Below are 14,583 nucleotides of genomic sequence, written 5' to 3'. Positions count from 1 at the left end.
TCTTTATGTTATTAAATGATATAATCTGAAATTTCTAGTTTTAAAAGGAAATGTTTATCTGTTGAGTTCTCTGTCTAGAGAATGCGGATGTATTCCACTTCCATTTTTGTCCATCCTCTCTCCTCTTCCTCCCTTTCTCTCCATTTCTTGTTCCTCTTGCCACTAAGAAAGGTTTCCCTCCTCCCTGTTTTCTCTTTCATTTTGTGCTTTATTTATATTTTGCACTTCTCATATAAGGTAAAATCATGCACTACTTAAGCTTGTGTTTCTAATTTATTCCACTTAATATTATAGGATAGAGTTACATCCATTTTTACTATTTTCCTAGCCCCGTTCTTGATGTTCACATTTTTATTTCTCCCAGCAGATTTTATTATAATTCTGGTAATATCATTATCTAGGTTTTATATTATTTTGGTTTGCAAATACTGTTTGTAGCTAAAACATGTTGAGTATTGTCTTCATTGCTAAGATGGGTTGTGCTGTTTCCTTTCATAATCCTGGATGTGGATCTCTTCAGGACTTTTATCTTGAGCTCTTTGGAATCCCTCAAAGAAGACTTTTGGTTGTTTCTTGGGGAGTATTTTCCTGGCTGTAGAACTCTAGGCTAGGCCCATAATGCCACTAATTCATTGCCTGGGAAATGTGTATTTTGTATCATGTTCCCCAAAAAGCAATTAATTAACAACACAGCATTTCATTCTGAAAAGTGCCTAGTTTGCATGGTAAATGATATGGTCACTCCAGCTGGGGGAGCTAAGCACCAGAAAGTGGTTGAGGGATTCTTCTTTTTGCTTCCAATTTGGTTCTTCACTTTCACATATGCATGTTTAATGTCTATCTTTGTCCGTTTATGGTGCTACAGCAAAATACAATAGAACAGATAGTAGAAATTTATGTTTCACCGTTCTGACGAACAGGGTGTTCAAGATGATAGTATAAGCAGGTTTGGTCTGTAAGGAGGGCTTATTCTCAGATTCAAATATGGTACATTGTTGCTGTGTCCTCATGGATTAGAAGAATAGATGAGTAAATATGGAGTTAAATAATCTCTTCAAACACTCTCATTAAATTAATTATCCATTCATTAGAGTAGAGCCCTGATGACTAATCATGTGAAAAAGGCCTTACCTCTTAATATTATTGAATGAGGGGTAAAGTTTCGACAAGACTTTTGGTAGAATACAACCTTTCAAACAATAGCAGACCCTCTGCTTATGATGGCAAAATAAAAAGTAATGCCAGGTCTGCTGCCTGAGAAGAGAAAGCACAGTTGTTGGCCTGTGAGAACGAAGGAACTACTAAGAGCTTCTGATAAAGATTCTCAATCTATTTTTCTAGATTTTGGTTCCTGCCTTAAAACTTTGAGGTTCTTGGACCAACATAGAGTTCTGTGGTACAAATGAAGTCGTCAGCATTTCCCACCGCCAGTTTTGGGGGTCAGTATTTTCAAGCTGCTGATGTAGTTACATCTGTCTATGCACTTTTTGCTTCCTAATATTCCCTTTTCTTCAAGGGTTATTAGCTTTTGAAAAAGTATATATTTCTATTATACATATCCCTGCTGTCCTCACATTGTTTATGGTAAGTTTTAGGAGGAGCAAAAATATAATGCCTAAGTTCCATCCTTACTGGAAAATCATAATTGTCATCTCTTTCTGTTTGTGTCACATTTTCATGAATGGAAGGAGATGATCACCATTCTATCTCACTGTCTTCATTTCTGAAAAGACATCTTCAGTCTCCTTGTCTCAGTTTTCTTTCCAGTATCTGGTTCTTCTAACCATCTTTTGCACATCCTATTTTTCAAGTCACTAACTTTCCTTGTAATTCTCTTGTGAACTTTGAAAGTTCTTAGTTTTTAAATTGTGGTCCCTAGAAACAGGTAGACATCTCTGTGATATGTATGTTGGAAGAGGAAAGGTAATGGAAAGCAGTTAATGATAAATAAGTAATTACTACATGCCAGGTATTATGTCCTTATGAATAGGTCCTATTTCCCCCACTTAATAAATGATGAAACTGTGTTCCAGAAGGCTTAAGGATGTTTCTCACAGTTATGTAACTCTGGAATTCCAAACCTGAGATTTGTACCTCAGGTGATAATACATCAAAGTGCAGTCTTTTTCATTGTACCATGGAGTTTACTAGATATAAATACTAATAGAAAGCAAGATTCATAGAGGCCACATACAGGCCTATAAGCTTGTAAGTGAATAACACTTAGACATTTAGAGTGCAAATGTTTTCTTTATCTCCTTTGATTTTTTTTGTAATTTAAATATGTATTTTTTTACTTTATTAGTACATGTCTGCAGTACATGATTATATTCACTGTAGGGAACTGGTACATCTACATAACACATTTCAACTCCGTTCTTTTTCCCTGCCCCCTTTTATTTTTCCAGCATCAGATTCATTTATCTTATAGGGCCTTATAAAGTTAATTGTCATATGTACACATTAAAAACTAGACTAATAGGCCAAAGAACGTATATAACATGTAAGACAATTATACTAATTCAAGGTACACTGGATTTCAATACTTTTTTTTTCTTTTACTTTTTTCCTATTATTTTTTATTTCAATATATATATTAATTTTTCATATAGGAGAAACAATGTGACATTTAAGGTTGTGGATCTGAGTTACTTCACTTAATATTATGGTCTCAAGGTGCATCTATTTTCCTACAAATGATTCAAAGTTATCCTTCTTTGTGGCAGAGTAGTACTCCATTGTGTATAAATACCACATTTTAAAATCCATTTATTAATTGATATATATATATATACACATATATTCATATTATACATATCCCTGCTGTCCTCACATTGTTTATGGTAAGTTTTAGGAGGAGCAAAAATATAATGTATGTGTATATATGGGCTGTTTCCAAGATTTAGCTATTATGAATTATAGACATGGACATGTATACATCACTGTAGTATGATGTCTTTTACTCTTTTGGGAAGATACCTAGAAGGGGAATAGCTGGGTCAAATGGAATTTCTACTGTTAGTGTTTTGAGAAGTCTCCACACTGATTTCTATAGTGCTTGTATCTATTTTTAGGCCCCCAACAATGGAGTAGGATTCCTTTCTCTGTACAGACTTCCCAGCATTTGTTACTGGTTAATTTTTTTCCCCCCATTAACTTTATTGGTACATTTTCGGTATAAAATACAGTTACATTCTTCATTGGGATCTTGTACCATTACATGAGTATCTTGGTACTTATTTTTTTCCCCCTTCCATTGCCCTCCCTTCACCCCCTCCACCCTTCCCTATTTGCAAAGACCTTATTTCCATTTTTTTCCTCTTCTCATATTTTTTCCTGTCCCTTTTTTCCCTTCCCCTACCCCTCCCAATTCCCCTGCTCTTTTAAACCTTTTCTTCCTGTTACACAATATCAGTTATACATTTTTTAAATTACAATATTAAGATCTAGGAGACATTACCACAGATTTTATAGAATTTAAAAGGATATAGAAAGCATATTACAAAAATCTTTTTTGAAATAAATTTGACAACTTCTAAGAAGTACCTTGGAAGACAAATTAATGAAACTAACTCTGGAGGAAATATAAAATTTGAATAGCACCTATTAAAGAAAGTATATTCCTAGCTTGAAAACCTACCTATATGACAACAGCAGGCTCATAAACATTTTAACTGATCAATTATATCAAACAATCAAAGCAGAAAAAAGAAGGAACACTTTTCCCCTCATTTTAGGAACTCAACATTGTGCTAATCCTAAAACTGGATAAAGATAATAGCAGAAAAAGTATGAGCATAGATAGAAATTTGTTAAACAAAACAAAATATTGGAAGTCAGATCTGGCAGGATGTAGAAAGTGGTTTTGTTATAGGGATGGCAGTGTTGGTAGAGCACTGGAACATCCAATCCCAAAGGTCATCATTTTAACAGAGGAAAGGAAAAAGCCATATGATCCTGTCACTAATTGGAGAAAAAGTATTGGACTAAATTCTACAGCTGTTCATGGTAAAAGCTATCAGGAGACTAGAAGTAGAACAGAAACTTCTTAACAGATTAAAGACATGTACTCCATACTTCCATCAAGAACGCCTTATATGAATGGAGAAGAAACAATGCTTTCTCCTTAAGGTGGGGAACAAGGGCAGATATGCTTACTCTTTATCTGTCCATTAAACTTTGAAACCTAGTCCCCACCAAAAGAGTCTGGCAATAAAATGACACAACTAGGATAGGATTGGCAGGGCAGAAGTAAAATCTTTATATGTAGATGAAATGATGATCTACAGAGAAAATATTAAGAAATCTCTAGGAGGCCCTAGAACTTGTACTTGAATTTAGCAGGATTAGAAAACACAAGGTATATATAAAAATTCAGGTCTGTGTATACTTGCTATAAATGAAGAATTGGATATTGAAATTTAAAAGTTATTTAGGAGTACAAAGGACCTAGAAGAGTTAAAAAAAAAACAGTGTTGGAAGATGTTTAGTACCTAATTTTAAGACTTCTTCTAAAGCTAGAGTAATCAAGGCAGTGTTGGTGTAAGGAAAGACATATAGATCATTTGAATAAAACAGAGAATCTAGAAATAGAACCACACATATATGGTCCACTGAGTTTTGAAAGATTATTTAACATTAGCATTTTATAGAATATAAACTCAATTCAAGAGCCGAGGAAGAGATAGTGTTTTCAGCAATGGCACTAGAACACCTTGTATCCATATATAAAAAAAAACCTCAACCCTTTTTTTTCCATACATGAAAATAACTTGAAAGGATCTATGAACATAAATAAGAAAACCCAAAAGTATAAAACTTTAAGAAGAAATTATAAGGGGAAATATTTATGAATTCAGGTTAGGCAAGAAGTACCTAGGATACAAAAAACATGATGTATAAATGAAAAAAATTGATAAGTGAGATTCCATCAAAATTTAGACCTTTAAATGACATCATTAAAATAAAAAGTAGTCCTTAAACAGACCATATTTACAATGCATATGACCTTTGACCAGAATATGTAAAGAATTCTTAGAGCTCATTAATAGACAACCCAATTAAAATGTAGACATAAGAAGATGATAAATAGCCAGTATAGCACAAGGAATGGTGTGCAACTCTAGAATCAGAAAAATACCAATAAAAATATTAATCAGTACAATAATAAGATTGAATTATACACACATTAGGGAGATGAAGTTAAAAGTTTTAAAAGTCTTGTCATGACTTTTTCTTTTTGTTGGATTCTCCCGCTTTGCATTTAATTTGTCACGCCCAATGGATTCATTCTGCTGGGCTTCCTGGGGTTGTGATCCTCATTTGTTTTTTCCTAGGGTATTGTCTAAAATTTTTTTGGAGTGCCGGTTTAGTATTTATGAAGTTCCTGAGGTGCTCTTTATCATGAAAGTATCTTATTTCTCCATCAATTTTGAAAGATACTTTTGCAGGGTACATCAATCTGGGTTGGAGGCTGTTTTCCTTTAGGGCTTGAAATACATCACTCCAAGCTCTTCTTACCTTAAGGGTTTGCATTGAGAAGTCTGCTGTGATTCTGATGGGCTTTCCTTTGCATGTGATTTGTTTCTTTTCTCTCACTGCTTGTAGAATTTTGTTCTTCTGTTGGATTTCTGTAATCCTAGCTATTATATGCCTATGTGTAGATTTTTTTGGTTAAGGTTAGCTGGAGTCCTATATGCCTCACTTATCTGTATGTCAAATTCTTTTCCCCACCTTGGGAAGTTTTCTGCCATCACTTCTCTGAACAGTTTTTTTTTTTATGTCATCTGCTCTCTCTCTCCTCTTTCTTTATTGACTCCAATCAGTCTTATGTTATTTTTCTTTGCATCGTCTAGCAGCTGCTGGATTGATTTCTCGTGTTCCCTTACAATTTTAAAGCAATTTTTCTTTTCTTCCTCACTAATTGCAATCTTATCTTCTATATGTGAAATTCTATCCTCACATTGGTTCATTCTGCTGCACAGACTTTCGATGGAGTTTTTAATCTCTTGGAAATCTCTTTGTATCTGTTTTATGGATTCCATTTGTTTCCTATGTTGGGATTCCATCATGTTCCTCAGATCCTCTATTTTTTTATCTGTGTCCTCTCTAGATTTATTAATCATGTCTTGCACCATAAGCAAAATCTTTACTGTTATCTGAGTAATTATTTCTGATTTCATTTTTCCCAGATCCTCTTTTGTTGCCAGTTAATTGAGTCCAGGTGGTTGAGTATCAGATTGTTCCATCTTGTTTCCCTTTGGGGTTGCTGTAGGTGATCTGGAAGTCTGTTTTTGAGGCTTGTTCATGTGTCTTCTCATTCCTTGTTGATATCTCGATGGCAGCCATTCTTACAGGAGTGAGCTGGAATCTCAGTGTTGTTTTAATTTGAATTTATCGAATTTCCATGTATTTATTGGCTGTTTGTATTTCTTCATCTGAGAATTATCTGTTCCTTTCAGATTCCCAATTTTTAATTGTGTCTTTAAATTTGGGGGTCTAATTTTGTTTAGTTCTTTATGTATTCTAGATATCAATCCTTTGTCCAAGGAGTAGTCGGCAGAATTTTTTTTCACATTTTGTAGGTTGTCTCTTCACTGTGTTACTGGTTGTGTTTGATTTTATTTTCAAAAAAGTGGTAAGTGGGAGAATTATTAATACATTTTGCAAGAATAAAAGTGAAGTTCAGAGATGGATAATCAAGCAGTTCAAGATTACACAGCAAGATTTAGAGACAAGTTTAAAAATCCAGGGTGTTGGACCAACCACCCAGGTAATTTTCTGCTCACAGCACAAAAGGAAAGACTTCAGAAATCACAAGTCCAATATGAACTACAGGAAGAAGAGTGACTAGCCTTAGAGGTCTAAACTGTACTAAAATATACATGGCTAAGCAATGCTTTCCTATTCTGTGTCCTAGTTTTTCAGACCTAATATTCAGAGCTCTGAAAGAATTAAAGAAAAATCAATCCATGTGTTCTTAAGGTCAAGATTCCAGATAGAATTATTTAATGAAAGACATCTAGAGAAAATAAATTAAACCATGTACATATTTCCAAAATCGACAGGTAATGTAAATTCTGACAAAAATATAATTTCTAGATAGTTAATACATATTTTCCCAATAGGAAAAAAATACAGTCACATGCACTGATATTTATATAGAGAAAAACAACATCATATACTAGAAAGGATATAGGAATGTTCTTTATATAGGAAAGACCGAATGAATTTCTGAAGAAGAAATTCTGAGTCCATTCTGAATTATGTGTAGTTGGGAAGTTAGAACTGTCAAATTTTCAAGGTTGTGTTTGGGTAAACTCTCAGGACCCTGTAATCAACTGCTACAGATAAATCTGCTCAGTATGGGATGGGGAGATTAGGAAGGTTACAGCTTGTTTGTACAGATGCTTTTTATAAAGGAAATTGTTTTAATATTATTTTCTTCCACAAAACTCCTAAGCTATATTGCTTTAATTGTTACCTCCAGCCAAAATGGGAGACATGCCGGTTTCTAGATTAATTGCAAAAGAAACATATGGAAGTATTTTTCATGTAACTATCCCTAGTACAATGTAGTTCTGTGAACCTAAGACAGTCATAGGAGCATCAGGCATTCTAATTTCAAGTTGGAAACAGAACATAGTCCATTATATTGATAGGTTATTTAACATTGCTATTTCTTATTAAAATTTGCCTGCTTTAATTAACCTTAGGGGAAAAAGTTGATTTTTGTCAATCATACTTTAATTTAACATAGGCAATATTTTCTGAGCTTTTGCCTTCTATAAGTATATGCTTGCCTCAGTGGTTATATATTTTAGCAAGCTAAATATTACCAATGACTATAAAAAGAACAATAAAATAAAGTCAAAAAATTAACACATATCGGTTTAAGTTTTTCTTTATGTCACTAAATAATATAGATATTAAAATATATCAGGTTATATCAGACCAGGTTTAATCACTACTTAATGGAGCCAAATATCCAGGACAGGAGAGTGAACAAAAGGAGGTAGATTGCCAAGCTCTTAATTATCTTGTAAATCTTAACATATTCTAGTGTCCCTTCCCTTTACAGAGAAATTAGACTTTTGTTCAGTCTTATTTCCAATACTTACTGTATTCCATACATTGTGGAAAATTATTGATTCTTCAAGTGCTTAATTGTTCTGTAATTTATTGTCTAGGACAACAGCAATGTATATATTGAGGCTAAGCTTAAAGCCACCATAGGAAATCAGAAATCACATTTCAACATCATGTGCTGAAATCTGTGTCCTGATGTTTACTTTTAAATACTAACTCGTTAAATCTTTTCTTAATAATCTAGAAGGTTTATTTGTTTATTTATTTATTGCTACTGGGGATTGAACTTGGGACCTTGCGCTTGAAGAAGTTTTATTTTTGAACTATACATTATTATAAACCTATCAGGCTTTCCTTCTTTTTCTAGGTAAAAAGAATTTTTGGCTACAAAAACCAACCATGAACACATTGATTTACATTTATTTGGAAATAAGAGCAGCATATATTTTATTGCCTATCTTCTATGGGGCAGGTATTGGCTACATAATGTCATGATAGAGGATCAGTAACTTTTCCTCCAAAAGTGAAAGCTAAAATGAGGTACAAGCACATAAGAGTGAATTCTTGGGCATCTGCAAAGCGAGGGATGCAGCTGCAGGCACACACATTTGGACATTTTTTTCGGTATACAGACTCCAGGTCACAGCTACTCGGTGAAAAGTTTTAAGATTTCAGTAAGCCCTGATAGTCATGAATGTTTGGCTTCATGAAGGTCTATGTGTTCACAAGTGCTGTGGGACATTAGATATAGTATATATTCTTCCACTAACTAGATGGAAGGCTCTTTCCTTTCTTGATCTATTGCAGAAAGGGATTTTCTGCTATGTAAGATTTTGTTTTCTGTGGGGCTTAAATTGTGGTAGATTTTCAGGGAGAGTTAAACCAATTTCTATCAGTTTCCCTCAGGATGAGATAACACAAGCCATGTGTGCTTTCTCTATTTTATGTTAGTAAAATGATCTTTTATTGTGTACAACTGGAAATATTAATTTCTATCAGTCGTTAATCTTCATAAATAGATGCTGATTCCTTTTATGGACATTATCAGTTGGTTTTTACTAATCCCTGTGTTTATGGATCCATTTTCCTTCTTTAGATTTCTAAAATAATGCAACTGCAGAAATGGAGCCCCAGGCAGAATGGGGGGTCTCAGTCCCACTTGACAGCTAGAATGGTGCAGTTATCATTTAATTTACCCACCCTCAGAGGGTAGTGGAGTAGGTCACCCGTTTACTGGTTGGGATGGAATTCATAAGAGTGAAAGCAATAGTGTGTCATTTCCCCCAGTGTGGGAGCCTACCAGGTGAGACTTGCTCATTTTCCTGGATTGACTGGCTGATTGACTTCTCTGTACACTTGGCTGTGTCATCACCCATAGTGACAGAGTCACCGCAGGAACATTGGCTTTGAATAAAGACTCAATTGCGCGGAGCCAGCCTTTGAAAACTGAAGCTGCTTTCTATTAAACAACCATTTGGGATTTTCTTTTTTAAAGATACCTTTTATTTTCTTCAGTGCTACAGACTTAATTCCCCCTCTGCTTCTTGTTACAGGTAATCCAAGAAGCTGCTCTTTCATTTTCCCCAAATCAGCCTTCAGTTTGGCGTCCTTGATTTGATCACTCTACTCTGCTTCTTAAAGTGAGAAAAAAATTGTCTTGGCTACCTGAAATCAGATTGCTAGCGTGGACCGGGTGCTTGAAGTGGCCCAGACCAGAGAATCAAGGCGTTGCCACCTGACTGGGCACTTAATTAACAGCACACTGGAACTTAGGAGACTTGTTGGATATGTGATTTAGCTTGTGTGGGGGAAAGTAGAGGTAATTCTTCACATGATATGCTGTGATGCACTCCCTTCTACCTTACTCTCAGTTTTCTCAATGTATTAGGAGTGAAGAAATACCAACAGGGGAAGAAAAAGCTGCAGTGCCTCTTTTGCTCTTCTTTGCAGCCTCAACTTTGTCTAGGACAACAGTTTTGCCTGGCATGTGACGGGCTGCCTGGCATTCGAAAATGAATACAGAAAAGGCTATAGAGGGATTAAAAGGTCAATGGACTATCCATTAAGCAACAAAGTCTCAATATGCCTCAATTTAATCTAGGTCATGCTTTATTGCCAGGGACAAATGGACTGAGATCTGTTAGTTTCCCCTTGGGCCATTCACTTTAAAATGCCTACTACAGCCAGGTCTTGGAGCCCTAATCACCATTGCGTACCTTTTTATTAGTTGACAGTGTTTTAAAATTACTTTTAAGCACACCCAGCTCAGATCATTTTAGCTAATAAGGGCATAGGGCTTTCTGAAGGTCAAAGGCAAACAGCCCAAGGGGATATAGTTTAGTAATCAAAGGAAGAAGATTCTTCTGTGTTGTGCCTTATCCACGTGGCAGTTATCCAAGTAACCTGTTCACTGAAACGCCGTGGAGGGGAAAATGCCGAGGCTTGTTGAGTTTTCAGAGAATGGTGGTTTTTTAACTTGCATTTTCTATTGCGTTTCTAAGCGGTTAATTCCGCTCTGCCATCTAACGCAAGAATATAAACGCTATCTTTCGCATACTGAACACAAAATAGCTTTACTCCAACTGTTTTAACATTCTGAAATGTTCTCAGACTCAGATATCACACAACTTTGGTTTCCCACTTAGTGAACAATGATTGTGATGGAATCAATCCACTGGGATGTGCTATTTAAACATCCTAGGTGATAACAGCTTTGTCTGTAACCAACAGTCTCCTTAAGCAAAGCCAGAATGGTAAAAGCGATTTTAGGTGAAGAAGCTTCCCTATTCCCAAGGAAGGTGAATTTGAGGCGAATTATATACCTTGGAGTATGTAGAACTGTCAGTACTTCCTAACGCAAGCCTTAATAATAGATCTTTCAAGCAACCTCACACTCAGAAATGCTAAATATTGTTTCTCAGAGGTAAATGGTCTTGGGAGTGAACAGATTCATTATGCAAAGTTCTGAAGGACAGTGTTATGGCAACGTTGAGTAATCAGCTAAGAGAGCAATTCATGAAATAGGAGTTTGGCCATTTCAGTAATTCTAATTCAATAATTCTAACCCCTGGCTATATCACAAAGCATATACTTATTTTTTAGATAAGGAATCTATTTTATTCAAATTTGACTGTTGCATTTCTCTGTGTCTAGATTTTATGTATGACCTGAATTATGTAGTATTTTATGGTTTGAAAACATCCTCTTCCAAATGAATTTAAGTCAAACTCATGGTTGTTCAGTGTGTGTAGTCTAGTGATTCCCAGCTATGGGAAATCAGGTTAGAGAGTCTGTGTGCACTTACTGTAAAGTGTTTTTGTATACAAACTAAGCATTGGCTGTCACCTAAATAAGTAACATGCCTCCCACACAATTTAATTTATTTTTAATTCCGTAGTTTTTTTTAAAAAACCATAAATTATTAATATAAGCTGTTAATGAATTTATAGTAATTCCTCTCACTATACATTTCTGTACTAACTGAACAGTGGTGATTATCTTTCAAAGTTTTAAATTTTTTAATACTGTAGACATAGTGTAGCAGGCAACCCACTTTCCAGTTCCCTTGTGTCTCTCTTAGACAGAAGCTATCTTTCTCTCAATAAATTTTTCCTACTCTTAAAAGAAAAAAAGAAATGGTGTAATCTTTACCTTATACAAATGGACTAAATTGGCTCTTAAAGTACTCAACTGTTAATATGAAAGTTGCAGCATGGTACCATGATCATTTCTAGAAACTCTCTGTAGAAGGAGTCTAGAGAAATTGAAATTACTTTGTGGTTGATTCACTAATAAGTGCTTTCTGGGATTATAGGTCTTAATTATAAATCTACCTGCCAGTAGTATTAGGCTTTTTGCTTCTTGTGGGGAGCGGACTTGTATATTTTCTCCAAAAAACATGAACAAATGTGAACTAACTGTTGCCTCACAGTGGCTTTATGAGGTAGTAGAATCTTTATATCATAAAATGTGAAAGATCTTGGCAGTTTGGGAGCTTCATTCTTTCACTTTGCAGATGTGGAACTGTGATATTTGGATAGGGATGTGAGAAGACTGGGTTAGTATTAGAAACCTATTTAATGGTCCCCTCTCTATTCCCTCATAAACAGTTTCAGCCTATTATTACACTAGATCTTTTAAGATGAAATGTAGATTATTACCCTAACTCCTTCTGGGCAAAAATGTGATAACTATCACATTGTCACCCTCAGAGTTTAAGTAAAGTTGAACAATATAAATTATTGTTCAGAAGAACAGTTTTATGTACTTACACTGGAAAGAGCTTAACGAAAGTTGAATTGATAGTGGGAAAGATAAAGGAAGTGAAAAAGTTCACTAAGAGATTTCTGTGATTTCTTCTTTTTTTTTAAATTGTAATGATCATACTATACCTTGGATATATACAACAAACTGATATTTTACTTTCAAGAGAAATTAGAAAGCCTAAAGTGAAGAGATAGAAATCCTCAGATTTGGACCATTTGTGTCTTAAAAGGTGGTCTACAGAAAGGACTGTGCCACCATCTAGCCTTGTAGGATTCTTCTAGAAAATAGCCATATAAAGTGGGAATCTTGACTCTTTTGCTCAGGAAAGCTTTTATTATCTTAGGATGCATAATGTGAAGTTATTTTTGTTATTCTTATAATTTAATTTTGATGACAAAAAAGAATAGAAACATTGTCATATACCTTGACCAAGAAAGTCTTAGTGGTCTTTTTATCCAAACTCTAAAGAAGTGTTCTCCTGACTCTGGTTTCTTAGAGCATTTACTTTGGGAAATTTGCAATTACAAATTTTTCCTCTGAAACAGGTAGTGGAAATATTCTCCTGGTTTCTTGTCATTTTTATAGTACAAGAACGTATTTCCAAGAACCCTGGAAACATGACTTTGAAATCTAATCTTCAAAAAAAGTAGACCACCCCTCCCCACTTACAAAACAGTTTCCATTTTGTTTCCTTCAATGTTCTCTCATTTTTTAAAAAATCCCTTTTCCTTTCTTTCCCTTCCTCCTCACCCCATCCCTTATTCCTCTTCCCTTTGAAAGGAAGGGGGAGGGAAATGAGAAAAAAATCATTCTGATATCAAGTACAGGTTAAAATTCCCCATGATGAATGTGATCATTATGTGTGGCAAACATGTACTAATAAAAAGTAAATAAACTTTTGAAAAAGCAAAGCTAAAAACATAAAAAGATGAAAGAAATCTAGAGCACCCATCGCCCACACAACATGGAAGAGTATGAGACTAATGTTGATGTGCAACAATTAGCAAAAATATGTAATCTAATCACATGACCTGATCTTCTCCCAGGGTCCTCTAGTGGGCTTCTACCAAATTATTCCAGTGCTTAAAAACTCTCTTGTCTCTTTTTTTGTCTGTATCAGGAGCATTGAGCTTAGCCTTTTTCCCCTCTCAAGATAAGTCTTAGATAAAATCTTCTTTGCCTATTTAACTCCATCTGGTACAATTTATCTTTCAGATTCTTAAGCCCTAAAAAAAAAAAAAAAAAGATTGTCTTCATCTGTAATCTCTTTTCATATAAACATATGGCATGGATATACCCAGAGGATATTTATAGCTTTTTCATTTATTTTAAGCATTTAAAAATATTGCAATATACAGGTCACCAATTATCACATGCTACCCTAAAATAAAATGCTTATATTCTCTTATTTTTTTATTCTTGTGACAAATATTAGCTAAATAGCCTAACAACACACAATTACAGTGTTTGTTCAAATGCGCAGCCTTTTGTTATCATATGGAAAGGCCACAAGATTGTGTTCATTTTTGTGTTATTTTGGTAATATTAAGGCCATGAAAATTAAACTCAGCTGTAGTAAGGAGGCAGGGCATGATAATTAATACTCATTTTTGTCAGTCAATTCTGGTAGGTTGGCTCCAAATTAGTTCAGGCTGTTTCACAATCCTTAATTGCTCCCTACAAAATGTGATCGTGCACATTGGGCCATATATTATTGAGGATATCATTTCTAAAAATACTTGTGTTAGGCTGTGAGTGTTAAATGGATCAGAATAATACAAAAGGAGAAACAAGTGATAAGCAAAGGGAAACAGCACACATATTTTAATGTTAATGGCCATACTTTATCAAAAGGAATACTAGAAAAATGCAAGTAGGGGGAAAAGAATGGTAACTTGTAGGATTAAGAAATTTAAAATAATCAGGATCTCAAGTGGTAGACGCAAACCATGAGCTGTACAAAACAGAACTTGACATCGGTGACAAGATTTAGAAGAGAGATTGTGTTGTGACATATTTCATTTGTATCTTTATTGTGTTTGTTGCCTTCTTGAAATGAAACATTCTCTTTAATGGTGGAGCTTAAATACTCCCATAAGATATTATAAACACTAAGATAACAGTATATTAATTCTCTATTCAGAGGGTAACAGAATGCTTTTATGAAATAAATACTAAGTCTTTTAGAAGTATATTTCTAATTTTTCTTTTCATTTTGATTTAGTCTAC

General features: G+C 34.6%; 1 protein-coding gene across 25 annotated transcripts in view; it reads left to right on the top strand.

Annotated features, from left to right (window-relative positions):
• The window catches only part of Lrrc4c (leucine rich repeat containing 4C), a 1,178,862-nt gene that overhangs the window by 168,618 nt on the left and 995,661 nt on the right, over window positions 1–14,583 (top strand). For 4 of the 25 annotated variants that reach the window (XM_087205606.1, XM_087205612.1, XM_087205607.1 and 1 more), the window contains one exon: window positions 9,642–9,728. The exons of the other annotated variants lie outside the window; for them this stretch is intronic. The gene's annotated coding sequence lies outside the window, so the exon portion shown is untranslated. The remainder of the gene's footprint in view (window positions 1–9,641; window positions 9,729–14,583) is intronic. 25 annotated transcript variants of the gene reach the window in all.

This window comes from Heterocephalus glaber, unplaced genomic scaffold (assembly GCF_053883595.1).
Source record: "Heterocephalus glaber isolate CG9 unplaced genomic scaffold, H.glaber_assembly_v1.0 deba00000594, whole genome shotgun sequence".
Taxonomy (NCBI): domain Eukaryota; kingdom Metazoa; phylum Chordata; class Mammalia; order Rodentia; family Bathyergidae; genus Heterocephalus; species Heterocephalus glaber.
Note: the sequence above shows the minus strand (reverse complement) of the source record. Positions and strands in the feature narration are given on the sequence as shown.